The 15,701-nt window shown below is 38.0% G+C and overlaps 1 protein-coding gene and 1 long non-coding RNA gene across 4 annotated transcripts in view; one reads left to right on the forward strand and one right to left on the reverse strand.

Annotated features, from left to right (window-relative positions):
• Positions 1–15,701, forward strand: part of CRADD (CASP2 and RIPK1 domain containing adaptor with death domain) — a 179,286-nt gene that overhangs the window by 89,176 nt on the left and 74,409 nt on the right. The window lies entirely within an intron of this gene.
• LOC119474115 lies at positions 7,980–15,667 on the reverse strand. The gene is made up of 2 exons (XR_005203408.1): positions 13,804–15,667; positions 7,980–9,713 (listed from the first exon to the last, which is right to left on the reverse strand). It is a non-coding gene; the product is annotated as an uncharacterized LOC119474115 (long non-coding RNA).

Genomic DNA, 15,701 nt, shown 5'->3' on the forward strand with positions numbered 1-15,701 from the left:
ACAGATGAGGAGGCTGCAACTCAGGCTAAGTCAGCCTGCCTTAGGCCAGACAGCACATAGGAGGTGGAGCTGACTTCTGACCTGACCTTTTCCTGCCGTTCTATGCTACCCCTCTGGATCTAAAACTCTTGGTTCTGTATTTATAGTACCATTGCTGCCGTTTTCTTTTATGGCTTTACATTCTGAGCCCTTGGTATGAACTTGGGGGTGACCCAAGAGAAAAAAGTGAGTGGAAACTTTCTCTCTATGAAAAAAAAAAAAACTGCTCGAAGAAAAAGGGTGAATTCAAAGCTCAGGTGCAGGGGCTGAAAGTCAAGTCAATATTATCTTTTTTTTTAATGTGGATAAACCGCCTCCCTCATTTTGAGTTTTTGAACCTGAAATGATGAGAGTTTAATGAACAACAAATATATACTTCTTTTTCTTCTTTTAATTCTTATTAGCATTTTGGATTCAAGTCTAGAAATTCTTCTTTATTTTTTTCTTTTTCGTCTAACATCTCTTTTGAATAAAGAATATTACCTGCTTTTAACTGTAAAAAAAACCCATAAAATTGGGAAGACATTGTCTTCTTGCTTTTTACACAGGCGACATTTTTGTTAGTATGCATATGCATAAGTTTGGCCCCAGGCTGTGCTCACAATGCCCAAGCCCCATGGCAAAAGAGGACTCCAGGGCTCCTTGTCCCAGGGATGACATGTGGGTCAGTATAGCGTCAGGATGGTGAAGATTCACTGGCAGTGAAACCACAGAAATGTTCATCAGTGTCTGCTGCTGCCTACCTGTGGCCTTCTTGTTAAATGAGAGCAATAAACCCAATTTTTTTTGGTTGTTCTATCATCCCTGAAGCCCAGAAACAAAGAGAGGGTATGACTGGTACAGGGAATTTTATTCAGTCTGGTGGGCAGACCGAGACTGAGTGTGAAGGGCCAGCCAGGGTCCCAAGACGATGCTGGAGCCATTAGCACGGCTTACATTTTCAAGGGTCTTGTAAATCACATTACGGTTTTAGGATGTTTTTCCTGGGGAGTTAATCAGGGGATCAGACATGATCAAGTTTTTTTTTTTTTTTTTTTTTTTTTTTTTTTTTAATATTTTTTTTTTTTTTTTTTTTTTTTTTTTTGCTTAAGAACGATCCCTCTGGCTGCTCTGTGAGCAATGAATTGGAAGTCACAAGAAGACTGGGGGCAGGAAGACCTGTCTGGAGGCTATTGCCCTAACCCTGGTGAGAGGTGGCCATGGCAGATTTGCTGGAGGGAAGGGGAAGAATTCTAGAAATGTTTAGGGATACAAGAGAACAGGGCTCGATGTGGAAGATGAGAGAGAAGGAGGACTTCAGGTAACTTCAGCATTTCTTGTTTGTGCAGCTGGTTGGTTGGTGGTGCTTTCTGGATGACAGAGGGTATACAGAGGATGGTTTCTTAGTCCTCTTATTGATAGATTTTAATACAATAAAGTCATCTCAAAGTTTCAGATATGACATTTCTTCATGCTCTTTCTAGGTTTTTCTTTCTTTTAAAATTTTCATGGGTCGGTGGGGTTTAAGAATCTCACTTGCTCTGGAAATTGACCTTCCTGCTAGGGAAGAGATTGTGGTATGCTTATGACAATTTTCTTCCAAATTGTGGAAGGCTTTGTGATATTTAGTAATCATATTTTTGTTTTTTTGTCTACAGGGAGTGGAATAGCTTTCATAGAACTGTATAAAAATTCATTTTTTTTCTAGCCTAATGCTTTTTTGTGATAAATTTTTCTGTAAGGAGAAATTATAAAACTTAACTTTCTGTGAGTGTGGTAAAGAGAATAAATAGCTCTTCATCCTCTTTATATAAATGAAAGGCATCCATCCAGTTTTGAATTATTTGGGAAAAAATTCCCAGGGAGGAATAAACTTGAGATAATTAAATTTCTCCAATTCAGAAATTCTAAATTGTTGGGGTTTTTTATTTTCTTACCGGGAAAGTGGTTGAGATATGGCTGAATGGAAATTTAAAATCTTGAGCATGGTTATACATCAGAAACATAACACATAGTCCAGGCCCATTCCAGAGAGCAAAAAAGACTCAATATTTTTGACATTATTAATGAGTAGATTGATGCACTTGTATGCCTGAAGTCAAATACTGTTTTATCACAAATTGCCTGCAGCTCAGAGAGTAAAGGGCCTTTGGAAGAGTTATTGGGAGAGTGGTCAAGAGAGAGTTGCTGATTTTTTGTTTGTACAAGGAACTGTTAGTAAATCATGTTAATAGAATTTATTAACAGCATAGCACATGGTGGTTTACACTGCTCTTTAAAATGCAGGATCCATTTAGCCCTCTGTGAAATAGGCATTTTATAGATGCCAAAACTGAGATTCAGAAAGTTTACCTAGGTTATCTGTTTCTTGGAGTGGTACTTTTTCCCAATAATCATTTTCCCAGTAATCAGTAATATTCCTCATGCATTGCCATGGTACCCACAATGCAGCTGAGTGGGGAGAAGGGAAGCCTCTTGATTGATGATGAGAGCGTGTTGAACCGGCTCCTGGGTGTGCCCTCCTAAGATTGAGTTCAAGTTTGCAATATTAAAAGCATGACTCCAGTCACACCTGTGGATGGTAACAAGCTGCTAGACTAAGCATGATAGGCTATTTCTCATTTCGTTTTTTACAGTAAAATTTATTTGTTCTTTGCTCTCATGTCTTTTGTTAGCATTCTTTGGAAAAGCATTGGTTAGAGTGCCACAGGTTTTAGAAAACAAACAAACAAACAAAAAACGGGAAAAATACTAAAGCTGAGAATGTTTTATTTATCAAGTTTTTTTTTTTTTTTTTTTTTTCTGTGCATTAGTAGAAGGCTGTCATGTATGATTTTAGCAGAATACCTTGATCCAGATTGAGGAACTCCAACCAGTAATCCTGGGAGGCATAATTTAAGAACCACCAACAATAGCATTTTGAAAGTGATTCAAATTGACATTCCTTAAAAAGGTAGTTTATTGCCTTCTGAGGAACATTTGTTTAGATGTTTAAATTATTCATATTTGAAGGGAAAGCATTCTGCAAGGAACCTTATTTTTGAGATATAGCTGGTAAATATGGAAAACTTAAAACGCCCGCCTGTTCTACTTGTCATCGTTCATCCTCTGACAGCTTACACCAGTCAAGTTACTAAGTCTCTGGTTATTTTTGACACTCTGTTCCCCCAAGTATTCCTTAGAGAATCTTAAGATTCTGAGACTTAGCTTAGCAGACAGGCTGTGCCACCATGCAGTGTCTTCTTCAGCCCCTCCCCGTCCCATCACAATATGATTTAGCCAAAAATGTGCAGTGTTTTAGTGATGCAAATGCAATCATGGAATACTTAATGTAATTAAAAATACTGCTTTTCTGATTGAAACAAAAGCTAAAAGACTCCCAATTATCACCTGTGACAGTATACGTTTTTGGAGTTACCCTTTGAGCTTTTTTGGAGTTGCCCTTTGAGCTTTTTGAAGTTGCCCTTTGAACTGTGTTATCCGATTTGAACTTTTCAGACTTCCTCTTGCCACACTGGGATTTTTCTCTGGCTCTGCCCTGCAGTTCCTTTATTGAATTGGCAGTGCACCTAATGCTTTTCTCTAGCTTTCATTCGACCTTTAGTAGAGGCTAAGATTAACTTCAAGGTAAAACTGGTCCTGGTGATTGCTTGTTTCTCTTTCTTAAGCATTGCACCCGTTTGAGAAGACAGATGCTTTTAGTATTAATGGCATCAACCGTCCTTTGCTAGAAGATAAAGCGTCAAACTTTTTCTTTGGAATGTAAGCTCCTTGAGGGCACTGAGCTTGTTTTATTCATTCCTCTATTCCTAGTGCCTAGAACAGTGCCTGGAACACTGTAGAGGAAGATGTGTTGATTAAAGGGATGAAACTTTCCTGTAGGGACTCAGGAGATAGCTGGCCTAACTTAGAATAGAAATGTGTGTGCCAAGGACCCATGGTTTCAAGTAACAGATACTCAAATGGGTGTATATTTCCAGGATTTTCTCCCTTTCACATGTACCCAACCAGACACTCACATCTTGTCCTTGCTGTCCGGGGAACCTAGGGAAAAAGCCCAGCCTGCGCTTTCTAAAATATTAAATCTCACATTCACAAAGGATCTGGTTTCTGCATGTTTTTCTGTACGTTCCAAGCTCCAGCCATATGCGAATGATACTAACAAATTTATTTATGATTTGTTCATATCCTTTTTCTTCCAGAGACTGGTTGAAATATTAAACTGTTAATTTCTATTCTTCACTTCCTTTAAGCCTTAACTGGAGCCACTTCTATTGGAGAGATGCCTTCCCTGGTTGGCCTCATTTCCCTCCGGTCCCTTGTTTCACTTTGCGTTTTCTCAGTTGCCAGTAGGCTGTGCTGTGATGCTTTGCATTTATTTGGTTATATCATGTATACATTTATGCTGTGTCCTCTATTAGATAACCTTGTCATTTTTGAAGCTAACATTCATTGAGGTTTATCGTGTGTTCGGTCCTGTGTTTAGGACTTTGGATCCTAAATTATTACTTTGATTTTCACAACAACTGTTTGCAGTAGGTGGCATTATCCCCATTTTACAGATAAGAAGCCTAAGTTTTAGAGGAGAGACACACCCAAGGATGTACTCCTAGTTAAATGGCAGAGCGGGGGCTTGAGTCTTTATGCATTTGATTTAAAAGCCTGAATCATCACGTTTCACACCCTCTTAGAGGAAGGCAGGGTTCATGCCATCTGCTTCCTCCAACCAGCACACTCTTCAGCAGTATGCCATAGAATGCTCTAAGCTTCTTATGACCTGAAAAGATGTGTTTTTAAATGCAATCAATAGAAGTCTTCTGAAGAAATATATACAAGCAAATTCAGTTAAACACCACCAAAAACTCCTTCAATTAAGATAAACCGGTATTAACATGTTGGAGTATATCTTTCCTTGTTTCTTATGCAAATAATTAAGTATATACATTGGAAACACTCTTAAGGCTAAATGCATTCTACTAATAAGTTTCTCTTTCGTAGAAACAAAGTTGTATGTGTACTAAGAGCCATTTTTTTTCTTAGTACTGTTTGTGCCAATCAAGCTTACTGTAAATCTGTAATCTAATTAAATACTACATAAACCAATGAAATAGGAGTATAAAAATGCAGTTGTTGTTGCCGCTAAAATTAGGTTGAATGCTTTAGCAAAATGTGATAAAAACAAATCTTCAAAACAATTGCTTTAGAATTCAGAGTAGGTGGAATAACTGAAAGATTTGAAAATAAATGTTAAAAGTCACAAAGGATTCAGCATTCATCTTGCTTCACAAGAGTATTTAAATTTTTGTTTCATGTTAAAGAAACTAAAACTGAAAATAGAGAAGAAAATGGATTATGGATATGATTTATGCAGGAAAGATGATGTGGAATTCTAGCCAGCAAATACTCAAGTCCTCAGTGTTAAAGTTAAAATAGCATGTTTTAGGCAGCAGGTTTGTTTTTTTTTTTAATGAAGCCTCATTTTCACTAGCTTTTGAAATTAAGCAATTAACTTCTGATCCTAAATGTGTTAGATAAGAATGCCTCTACTCTATATGTCTCAAAAAAGAATAACATAATTTGCTAAGCAGCTTTTTTCATGTAATACATCATGAACATATTTTCAAGCCAACAAATATAGATTAAAACATTTTATGGCAATATAACATACACGCAGAAAAGTACACAGATCCTAAGTGTACAGCTCAGTTTATGACTATGGAGTGAACACATCCATTGACTGCCCCCCTACTTAGGTTAAGCAACAACGTTTTCAGTACCACCTGAAGCCTACCATGGCCTCTTCCTCCCCACTAGAGATAATAGTTATTTTGAATCTAACATCATAGTGTTTGTTTTTGAACTTTAAGTAAATGAAATGTGTCTAGTTTTTTATTTACTTATTTTGCTCAATATTTGTGAGATTCATCCATGTTTTTCACATGTATTATTTATTTATTCATTCTCATTGCAGTTTATTATTCCATATGAAAGAACATACCATAATATTGACTCATTCTGTTGTTTTTGTTTGTTTGTTTTATATACCTTTTTTTTTGTTGCTGTTGTTAGATAGGGCCTTGCTCTGTTGCCCAGGCTCGAGTATGGTGGCACAATCTCTGCTCACTGCAATCCTACCTGCCAGGTTCAAGTGATCCTCCCTGCACTTGGCCACCTGAGTAGCTGGGACTACAGGTGTGTGCCACCATGCCTGGCTATTATTTTTGCATTTTTCTGTAGAGGCGAGCTTTTGCCATGTTGGCCAGGCTAGTCTCGAACTTCTAGGCTCAAGTGATCTATCTGTCTTGGCCTCCCAAAATGCTGGGATTAAAGGAATGAGCCACCTCGCTTGGCCCTCCATTCCATTTTTGATGGCCATTGGGGTTGTTTCCAGTTTAGGGCTATTATGAAAAATGTTGCTATGAACATTCTTGTACATGTCTTTTGGCCTACGTGTGCAGGTTTCAAAGTTGTTTGTTTATATGCCCTAGGAATGGAATTGGCAGGAGATAGGATATGTGTATGCTCAACTTCAGGGAATACTGTGAAAGTGGTTGCACTAACCTACAATCCCATTATCAATTTATGTGAGTTACTGTTATTCCATATCTTTGGCAACATTTGGTTTTGCCTGTCTTAACTGATTTTACCCATACTGGTAGGCCTTTATAGTCTTGTGATTTTAATTTACGTTTTCCTGATGGCTAATGAGCACATTTTCATATGTTTATTGACCATTTGGATGTCTTTTGGTTGAACATGTCGAAGTATTTGTTTAGTATTTGTCTCTTGCCTACTTTTCCATAGAATTGTCAGACATTTTCTCATTTATTTGTAATTGTATGTATTCTAGATGTAAGCTCCTTTGTTGGTTATATGTGTTAGCAATGTCTTCTTCCGCTCTGTGACTTGCCTTTAGTGTTCTCTTAATAGGGTTAATGGAGCTTCCCAATTTACTAATCTTTTCTCTTTGTTGTTAGTACTTTTTGAGTCTTGTTCAAGAAATCTTCACTTATCTCCAAGGTCAAGAAGCTATCCTCCTATGTTACCTTTTATCAGCTTTATTCTTTTACCTTTCACATTTAGATCTACAATCCACATGGAATTAATTTTTGTACATATTGAAAAGTTAGGGTTAAGTTTCATTGCTATCCAGTTGATCAAGGAGCATTTATCAAAAGGGTCATCCATTCCCCCTTGCTCTGCTGTACAACCTTTTCCATAAATCAGATATCCCTACATGATGAGTCCAGCTGTGGACTCCTTATTCTCTTCCACTGGTATATTTCCCTTGAGCTAATAACATATACGTTGATTACTGTAGCTTAGTAGATTAAGGACTACATCTTTTCACCAATTCCTGGAGATTCTTGGTTGTTCTTGATCCTTCACATTTACAAATGAAGTTTAGAACAGCTTAGAACAGCTTGTCAAATTTCCACAAATAAACACAGAAACACACTCAGATTTGCAGAGATTTTTAAATGGATTGATTTGAATCTGTAGATCAATTGCTTCTACAATAAAATCTCTGAGAGAATTGATGTCTTTGCAATATTGAATTTTCCACTTTTTGCATAGAGTATCTTTCCATTTATTTGGGTTTTCTGTAATTCATTCAAAGTTTTATGTTTTAGGTATTTACCTTTAACATGATTCTTTTCAATGGCTACAGAATATATTTTTGGTTAACATAAAAATTTATTTAATTAATCTCCTTGTTTTGTAAACTTAGGTTGTTTCTGTTTTGTTTCATTGTCATAAACCATGTGATCATGAACATTAACAGATATATATATTTTAGTGCCTTTCTGTCACCTTGGAATTGACTCCCCAAACTGGAATTTCTGGATATAGCATGTACCCTCATATTCCCCAGTGAATCCTATCATTTTAAACTCTCTCCCAGGATTATAATAAGTTTAACTCTTGTGAACCTGGAGAATAACTCACTGTATTTTCAATTTTTTTTTTTTTTTTTTTTTATTACTAGTGAGACTGAACTGGTTTTCATCTGGCCAATTGTAGTTCTTTTGTGAATAGCCTTTTCATGGCTTTTGGTCAGTGTTTTTATATTTTCCTATTAATTAATAATTGCTCTTTCTATACTACACATAACTGTTTGTCATGTGTATTTACAAAATATGTCTGTGTGATAAATGAATTAATCAGTATACTTTTGTTACTGGAGTGGACCTTTACAGAGAACACAAAAAGAAAACCTTGTTAAGCCTGTTTGAAATGTGATTATTCTCCAAATGTTTATGTCCTCTGCACATTTAGGAATATCATAGCAATAATGAACTTAATAGCAGGGACAATCAGCCACTAAACGAAGTAGAAGAAAGATAATATAATTACATGGGAAGAACATGGAAATTAGATCCAGAAAACTGGGTTCTAGATATGATCTCACTGCTCTTTAGCTCCATGATCTTGATTAAACCATATATTCTCTCTGAATCTTAATGTCTTCATCTGTATAGTGGGCACCTTTATACTCATTTATCTTCCAGATCTAAGATGAGATCATATATGAAAAGCAGTAGTGCGAACAGTGAAAGTTATACAGTAGAAATTATAATGCCAACAAATATGGTGTAAGTGTAGCAAGTTGAATGTATGCTATGTTTAATTACCGTCTTTCGAGGTAATCTAATTTATAAAATATTCAGCCTAACGGCCATCATTCTAGGTCTGTGGTTTGTGAGTTTGTACTAATTTGTATGACTCCTTTTAAAAAGAAATGGTTTGTTGCTTGAAAAAATCAAGTTGACATCCTTTGTGACCGTTCAGAATGTGTTTGTGGTTTATTGGCTTCTAAGGCATTAGGCCTCTGTCTCCCATATTGACAGTCTTTATGAGCTCGTTAGCCACTGTTCTGGTAAAAGCCATTTGATCCGTGGAGAGGGCACTACATTTAAAAGAGTACTGAAGTTGGCAGTCTATATTTTGGTCCTTTCATTAGAATGTGCCCTTTACAAAAGAGGCAATATGAATTTGCATTGCAAAGGATAGCTTATTTCTTTTTAGAACTCTTGAAGCCAGGTAATTTAATTATGTCTATGCCATAGCCTTTTATCTTCCTCTGCAAAGAAACTCTCTCTTCTGACACCTCATATTGGAAGCCAGTCTTCTTATCCCCAGGATTAATTAACATGCAAATACTTGTCTAGAGACACGGGAACAGTGCATTTTCAATTAGCATTTAAATGTCACTCTTAATGATGTTAGATTGATTCCTTTAAGGGAAAATTAAAATAGTAGTCATCTCTGGATTATTTCCTAGGCATATTATTGATATTTCTGAAGATGTGGCCTTAGTAGGAGCTTTAATCTTCTACTGTTCACAGACCGATTGAGTCCGAGCCAGGGTTGGACTGGATGGCAGCAAAGCCCAGTTCTGGCCTTCCTTTGGCCCTGGTTTCCTAGCTAGGCCTGCTTATTGTGCCCTGTGCTGCTTCTCTGTAGCAAGTGTATTTATGTAGGTGCGGCACCTGCAGGAACTATTTGCAACTGAGAAGGGTACCCAGGAGCAAGGAGGAAAGTATAGAGTGGCTTTGGTAGCAATCATGTCCCAAAAAATAAAGATGAACTTTGGAGTTAGAGATACATAGGTTCAAGTGTTGCCTGTGCCACTTTGAAGCAGTGTGACGCTGAGCAAGTTATTTCCCTTCACTAAGACTCAGTTTCCTCATCTGTAAAATATAAATAGTAATATTTACCAGTCAGGTTGTTAAGAGGGTAAAACATGACAATGTATATACAATATGTCTTACTTAAGCCAGTGTAGGCTAACTGCTATAACATAGAACTCCAAATCTCAGTGGTTTAACGTAGGTTATGATGTGGTTTGACTGTGTCCCCACTAGAATTCCCACGTATTGTTGGAGGGATCCATTGGGAGGTAGTTGAATCATGGGGCGGGTCTTTCCTGTGCTGTTCTCGTGGTGGTGTATGAGTCTCATGGGATCTGATGGTTATATAGGGGGTAGTTTCCCTGCATAATCTCTCTTATCTTATCTGCCGCCACGTGAGGTGTGCCTTTCACCTTCTGCCATGATTGTGAAGCCTCCCCAGCCACGTGGAACTATAAGTTCGTTAAATGTCTTTTGTAAATTGCCCAGTCTCGGCTATGTCTTTGTCAGCAGTGTGAAACAGACTAATACAGGTTATTTCCTGCGGAAGAAAGGAGGGTTTTGCAACACGGAGACATTCAGGGACCCAGATGTCTTTCATCTGGTGACCTTGTCATTTTCGAAGGCCTTGGAACCCTCATTGAATCATCTGTCTCTGACTGGCAGGAGAAGGGAGTAAACATGGATTGTGCAGGAGGCCAGGCTAGAGGTGGGGCGCGTTGCTTCCACTCAGATCCCGTTGCTTGGAATTCATAGCCATACTTACTTTGGGGTTTTTTTGTTTTTTGTTTTTTTGAGACAGGGTCTGGTTCTGTTGCCCAGGTTCTAGTTCAATGGTGTGATCAGGCTTGACCACCTGGGCTCAATTAGTCCTCCTGCCGCAGTCTCCCAAGTAGCTGGGACTGCAGGTGTGTACCACTACACCGGCGAGTTTTTATATTTTTTGTAGAGATGGGGTTTCACCTTGTTGCCCAGGCTGGTCTTGAACTCCTGAGCTCAAGTGATCCACCCACCTCAGCTTCCTTAAGTGCTGGGATTACAGGTGTGAACCACTGTGTCTGCCACCATAGCTACTTTCAAGTGAACCTGGGAAATTTGAGCTTAAGAGAACACCAAAATGGATTTGTTTAATAAACACGTAGTCCACCACTGTATAGTTCGCTGCAAACATTCAATAATACTTGTTGAATAAATGAGAGAAAGAAAAAAATGAAATGAATTTTCTTTTTCATAGATTTCTAGAGTATTAGATCTGATGAAGGCCTTGGAAGTGATAAAGGTTTTACCCCTTCTTTTATAGATGAGAAGCCAGAGGGCCTGAGGAATTTAGTTAGTGGCGAATGCAAGATCATCCAGCTGTTTGGTAGCAGGATCATAACTTGAACCCACTTCCCCCAAATGCTGCTATTTATTCCGCATTTAATTATTGAAAATATCATTGTTTTCTGCTATAGGGTTGCCCTTGCCTTTTGGAATGTGAAGATGGGTTAAGGGGTGGGAGGGGGGATAAGGATGTTATTCTGATCCTTATAGGTAGACCTCAGTTTTCTCTGGGGAAGGAGGTTTGGTATTTTATGGTAGTAGGATAGATATACCCTCAGGGCTGGAGCCTCTATGGCTTCTCAGTAATTTGTTTTTGTTTTTTTTTTTTCCCATTTATTTATTTTATTGCATTTTAGGTTTGGGGGTACATGTGAAGAACATGCAAAATTGTTGCATAGGAACACACGTGGCAGTGTGATTTGCTGCCTTCCTCTCCATCACCTACATCTGGCATTTCTCCCCTTGCTATCTCTCCCCAGCTCCCCACCCCCCACCATCCCTCCCCTATTTCCCCCCAACTGACCCCAGTGTGTAGTGCTCCCCTCCCTGTGTCCATGTGTTCTCATTGTTCAACACCCACCTATGAGTGAGAACATGCGGTGTTTAATCTTCTGCTCTTCTGTCAGTTTGCTGAGAATGGTGGTTTCCAGGTTCATCCATGTCCCTACAAAGGACCCAAACTCATCGTTTTTGATGGCTGCATAATATTCCATGGTGTATATGTGCCACATTTTCCCTATCCAGTGTATGGAGAGTGAAAATTAGTCTTCACTCACTCACTCATGTGTTTAAATAGCTTTTCTTTAGTCCCCTTCTATGTGTAACAAATCATGCAAGGTGATGTGGGTGCAATGGTGAGTAAAGCTGGAATATTCACAACCTAAGGTAGGTGTCAAATATTTACACATTAATCACTAAATGAAGTGAAGAGCAAGGAGGAAGCAACAAGGTGAACATGACCAGCTGCTAGCGTGGGGAGGGAGAGGGCATACGGAAAGCTTCATGCAGGCAGGGTCTTAAAGAATGGATCACACTTTGTTGGGAATTTGATCTGTTCTGAAATACACATACTTGTATTTGTGTAGTTGGTGTAAATAACCTTAGCTAGTTGTGGATGTGCATTGAGAGAAATGAAAAAAACTGACAAAAACCCACAATGACGATCAGTGCTCCTGAGGATTTAGTATTCACATTTACCATTCATTTGTAATTTTGTCAAGTTTTTAACAGTAAGTCATTAATAAAATAACCTTCCAGATACAGGTCAAACATCAACAAGCAATATTTTATCACATGCCAGCAAGTTTTAGACCCAGTGTTTTTGGTTAGGTACAGACCCTTAGAATTTGTAGGGGCAGGGGTAAGATGCATGAAATAACAGCAAACTAAGTACCAGTATGAAGAGGAGGACACACACCTGTGCAGAGGATGTACAAACACGTATATGGGTTTGGATTAGGAGGCCTGGTTTTCAGAAAGGTTTCTGTGAGATGTACTATTTAGAGCTGAGTTTTGTAGGATTGATGGGCAAGCTTAGGAGTTGGCATCTCAGGTATAATTATTAAATAGTGGTGAAAGAGCACAGGTTACTCTATAGTCTGGCAAAGAGGATTTGTGGAAAAGGGATATTGGATGAAAGTTTTAGTTAATAAGTGGCAGAGCTTGCTTAATGCCCTGGACTCGTCTGATGTCTGTTCTTCTCCCATCGCTCCATGCTGCTTTGCTGAGAATGTGGGTAGGAGTCAGAATCCTACGATGTTTTCCATTTGGAGGTTAGAGTCAGGGTTGCCAGGGGCTGGTAATCAAACAGGTGGTGTTTGTTTTTAGTATCCTTAGCTCCTTTTTGGTGTGTCTCTTCTCTCCTTGGCATTCATTTTCTCACACCCTTCCCATCTGATTCACAGTAGGATTTCAGAGGACTCTAGAAAGTATTTGTATTATTTTAAAATAATACATTTTAAATTATAAATGTATCCTTATAGGAACCATTCAAATGCAAAAAAGGACATTAAATGCAAAGTAATTTTCTCTTTCTCCAAAACCTTTAATCCTTGTTTTTAAAAAAATATCTTTTCAGAAATTTTATATGGACATTCAAGCACACACAATATATCCTCTTTTATCTAAGAGAACCCATTTAATATATGCATTTTCTGTAATTTGATTTTTTTAATTAACATATGAGACAGTCTTTCATATGATTACATAGTTCTACCTTATTTTATTTTAATCAGCAGAATAGTAGTCCACTGTACTGCTTTTCTGTGATTCTTACTGAACACTATTAAATTTATTTTCTTAATGTTTGCATTTATTATACACCGTGCTTCAGAGAACATCCTTACAGTGATCTGCAAACTTGTAAAAAGGGGTTATTTGTAGGGGACTTGCAATGGAATTCCGAGGATGAAGAGTTTGTGTATTTAAAATTTTATTAGATATTGAGGAATTGTCCTCCAGAAAGGCAGTAGTACCATTTTCATTATATCCACAGTCTATGTGAATGCTTGTTTCCTAAAGCCTTTTTCTTTTTAAAGAGGACTTGAGGTCAGAGAAGAAGAGACAAAGAGCAGAGTGGGTACTAAAAATAAGTCGTGCCTAAGAGAAACGAAAACACATGTTCACACAAAAACTTGTATATAGTAGCATGATTTATAGCAGCCAAACAGTGGAAAAAGCCCACTGTTCATCAGCTACTGAATGATAAACAAAATAGGGCATATACATGCAATGGAGTATTATGCAGCAATAAAGACTACAACGTGGATAACCTTTGGAAGCATGCTGCTAAGTGAAATCATCCAGGCATAAGATCATGCATACTTACATGAAATATCCATAGAGACAGAAAGAAGATAGTGGTCGCTTAGAGAGGAAGGTGGGGAGGATTTGGGAAGTGACTGTGGGTATATAAAGGGTTTCTTTTTGGAGTTATGGGAATGTTCTAAAATTAGATTGTGGTGATGGTTGCACATCTCTGAATATATTAAAAACCACTGAATTGCACACTTTAATGTGTGAATTTTACAATACGTGAATTTTATGTCAACAAAACTATTTGAAAAAATAAGTGGTGGCAGAATGCATGGTATGGAATGGAAAGGATGAGGATATGGTCATTCTCATGGGCCTGTGGGTCAGGCAGGAAGACAGTGCCATAGCCAGCATGGCAAGGCATTTAGATGGGGGAAGGTATTCTGCCAGGCTATGCTGAGCTGGGTGTTCAGGTGGCTGACGACCAGCTATACGGGTGGATGGTGGAGTTTTTTCCCCTAGCAGAATAGAGAAAAGAGGCAGTTGATGCCATACCCTAGACGGGGTCAGAACTGAGGTTAGTACACTGAATTTCTGACCTCTTGTTCTTTTTCAATCCTTTGAATACATGGAAGATCCTGTTCTCCTGGAAGGCAGTAAGTTTCCTTTGCTGACCTAGAAATGCCTGCTGTGCTCCAGCATTTGGAAAACGAAGGTCAGAGAGAGGAAGCTGAGCTCAGCTGCTGAGTCAAGGAAAAGAGAAGGAAGACCTAGGGGTCACCAACGAAGATGAGGCCCTCATTTGTGAATAAGTGTAGGCAGGTTTAAATTCAGTAATTAAGCTCTTTCTACACAAGTGGAAGTGACTGTTCTTTTGGAATGTGTTTGCTAGTAAATATCATAAGCATGTTTAAAGGAAGTTATGATTTTAAGTGACCTCTGAGTTGTGCTGATGGATAAAATTTAGCTCAAGGGAACAAAGGTTAATCTTATAGTATATCCTGAAAGTTAAAGGGAAATCCACACACCTTCCCACCAAAGTCCGTTTTTCCTGGTGTTTGTGGCTTTTTGAACCTGCTGCTTGCTTCTCATTCCTCATCATCATGGCTCCATAGGATATATTAATTAAATTAAACCATGACATCCAAATCTTCTTAGTTACTCTCAGGTCTGAGGTTTTCAGCTTTAGAAAGAACAGAGGTCTCCATGGTTTTGTTTTGAAGATTTGTGTGTGGCTACTGCTCGTTTCCCAGCAGTTTGGTATAGAAGCCCAAGACGGTTCATGTGTGGTTCAGTATTGACCTAATAGCAAAATAATTTTGGACCAAACAAAAGTCCTTTTCTTTGTCACTGTATTTGATTAATTACCCTGTATATGCGTTATTATCTAAAAACTTCATTTTAGAAAATACCGTGGTTATTAAACAACGAGTCTTTGTGCTTGATTAGGACATAAACAGGAATCTCACCCACTTTTAAACCTTTCCAAGAAATAACTTTTCTTCTGATTTTATTTTGAATTGCTAAAGAACTTTTAGCAGGGAGAGAAAATTTGGTTGATGATTCAGCGTGTGAGGGAAAGGAAGCGAGGGATTCTGGCACATGCGCACAAATTAAATGGCAACCGGCGGATATTTTTATATTTATTGCTATTCTTAGCCTAAGGCCTGGAACTGAGTAGGGAGTAACTAAGCTTAGCCATACTTATTAGACTTAGAGATTTTACTTTGTTTATGTCAGTGTCAAGGCCTTTGGGAAAACTTTCGTATGCTTAGCTGATTTCTTGAAATACAGTCTTTCTCTCATGTAATTTCCTCTCATTCAATAAATGAAGAATAAAATGTTGACAGGTTAACCTGCAAGACAATCTAAGTTGCTGTTTATTTTTGTCTATTAGCCAGACCTTAACCCACTATGCATAGCCACACAGGGTGGTTTTTTTTTTTTTTTTTTTTTTTTTTTTTTTTTTTT

The sequence above is a fragment of the Cebus imitator genome, unplaced genomic scaffold (assembly GCF_001604975.1).
Source record: "Cebus imitator isolate Cc_AM_T3 unplaced genomic scaffold, Cebus_imitator-1.0 Scaffold212, whole genome shotgun sequence".
In the NCBI taxonomy this organism is placed as follows: domain Eukaryota; kingdom Metazoa; phylum Chordata; class Mammalia; order Primates; family Cebidae; genus Cebus; species Cebus imitator.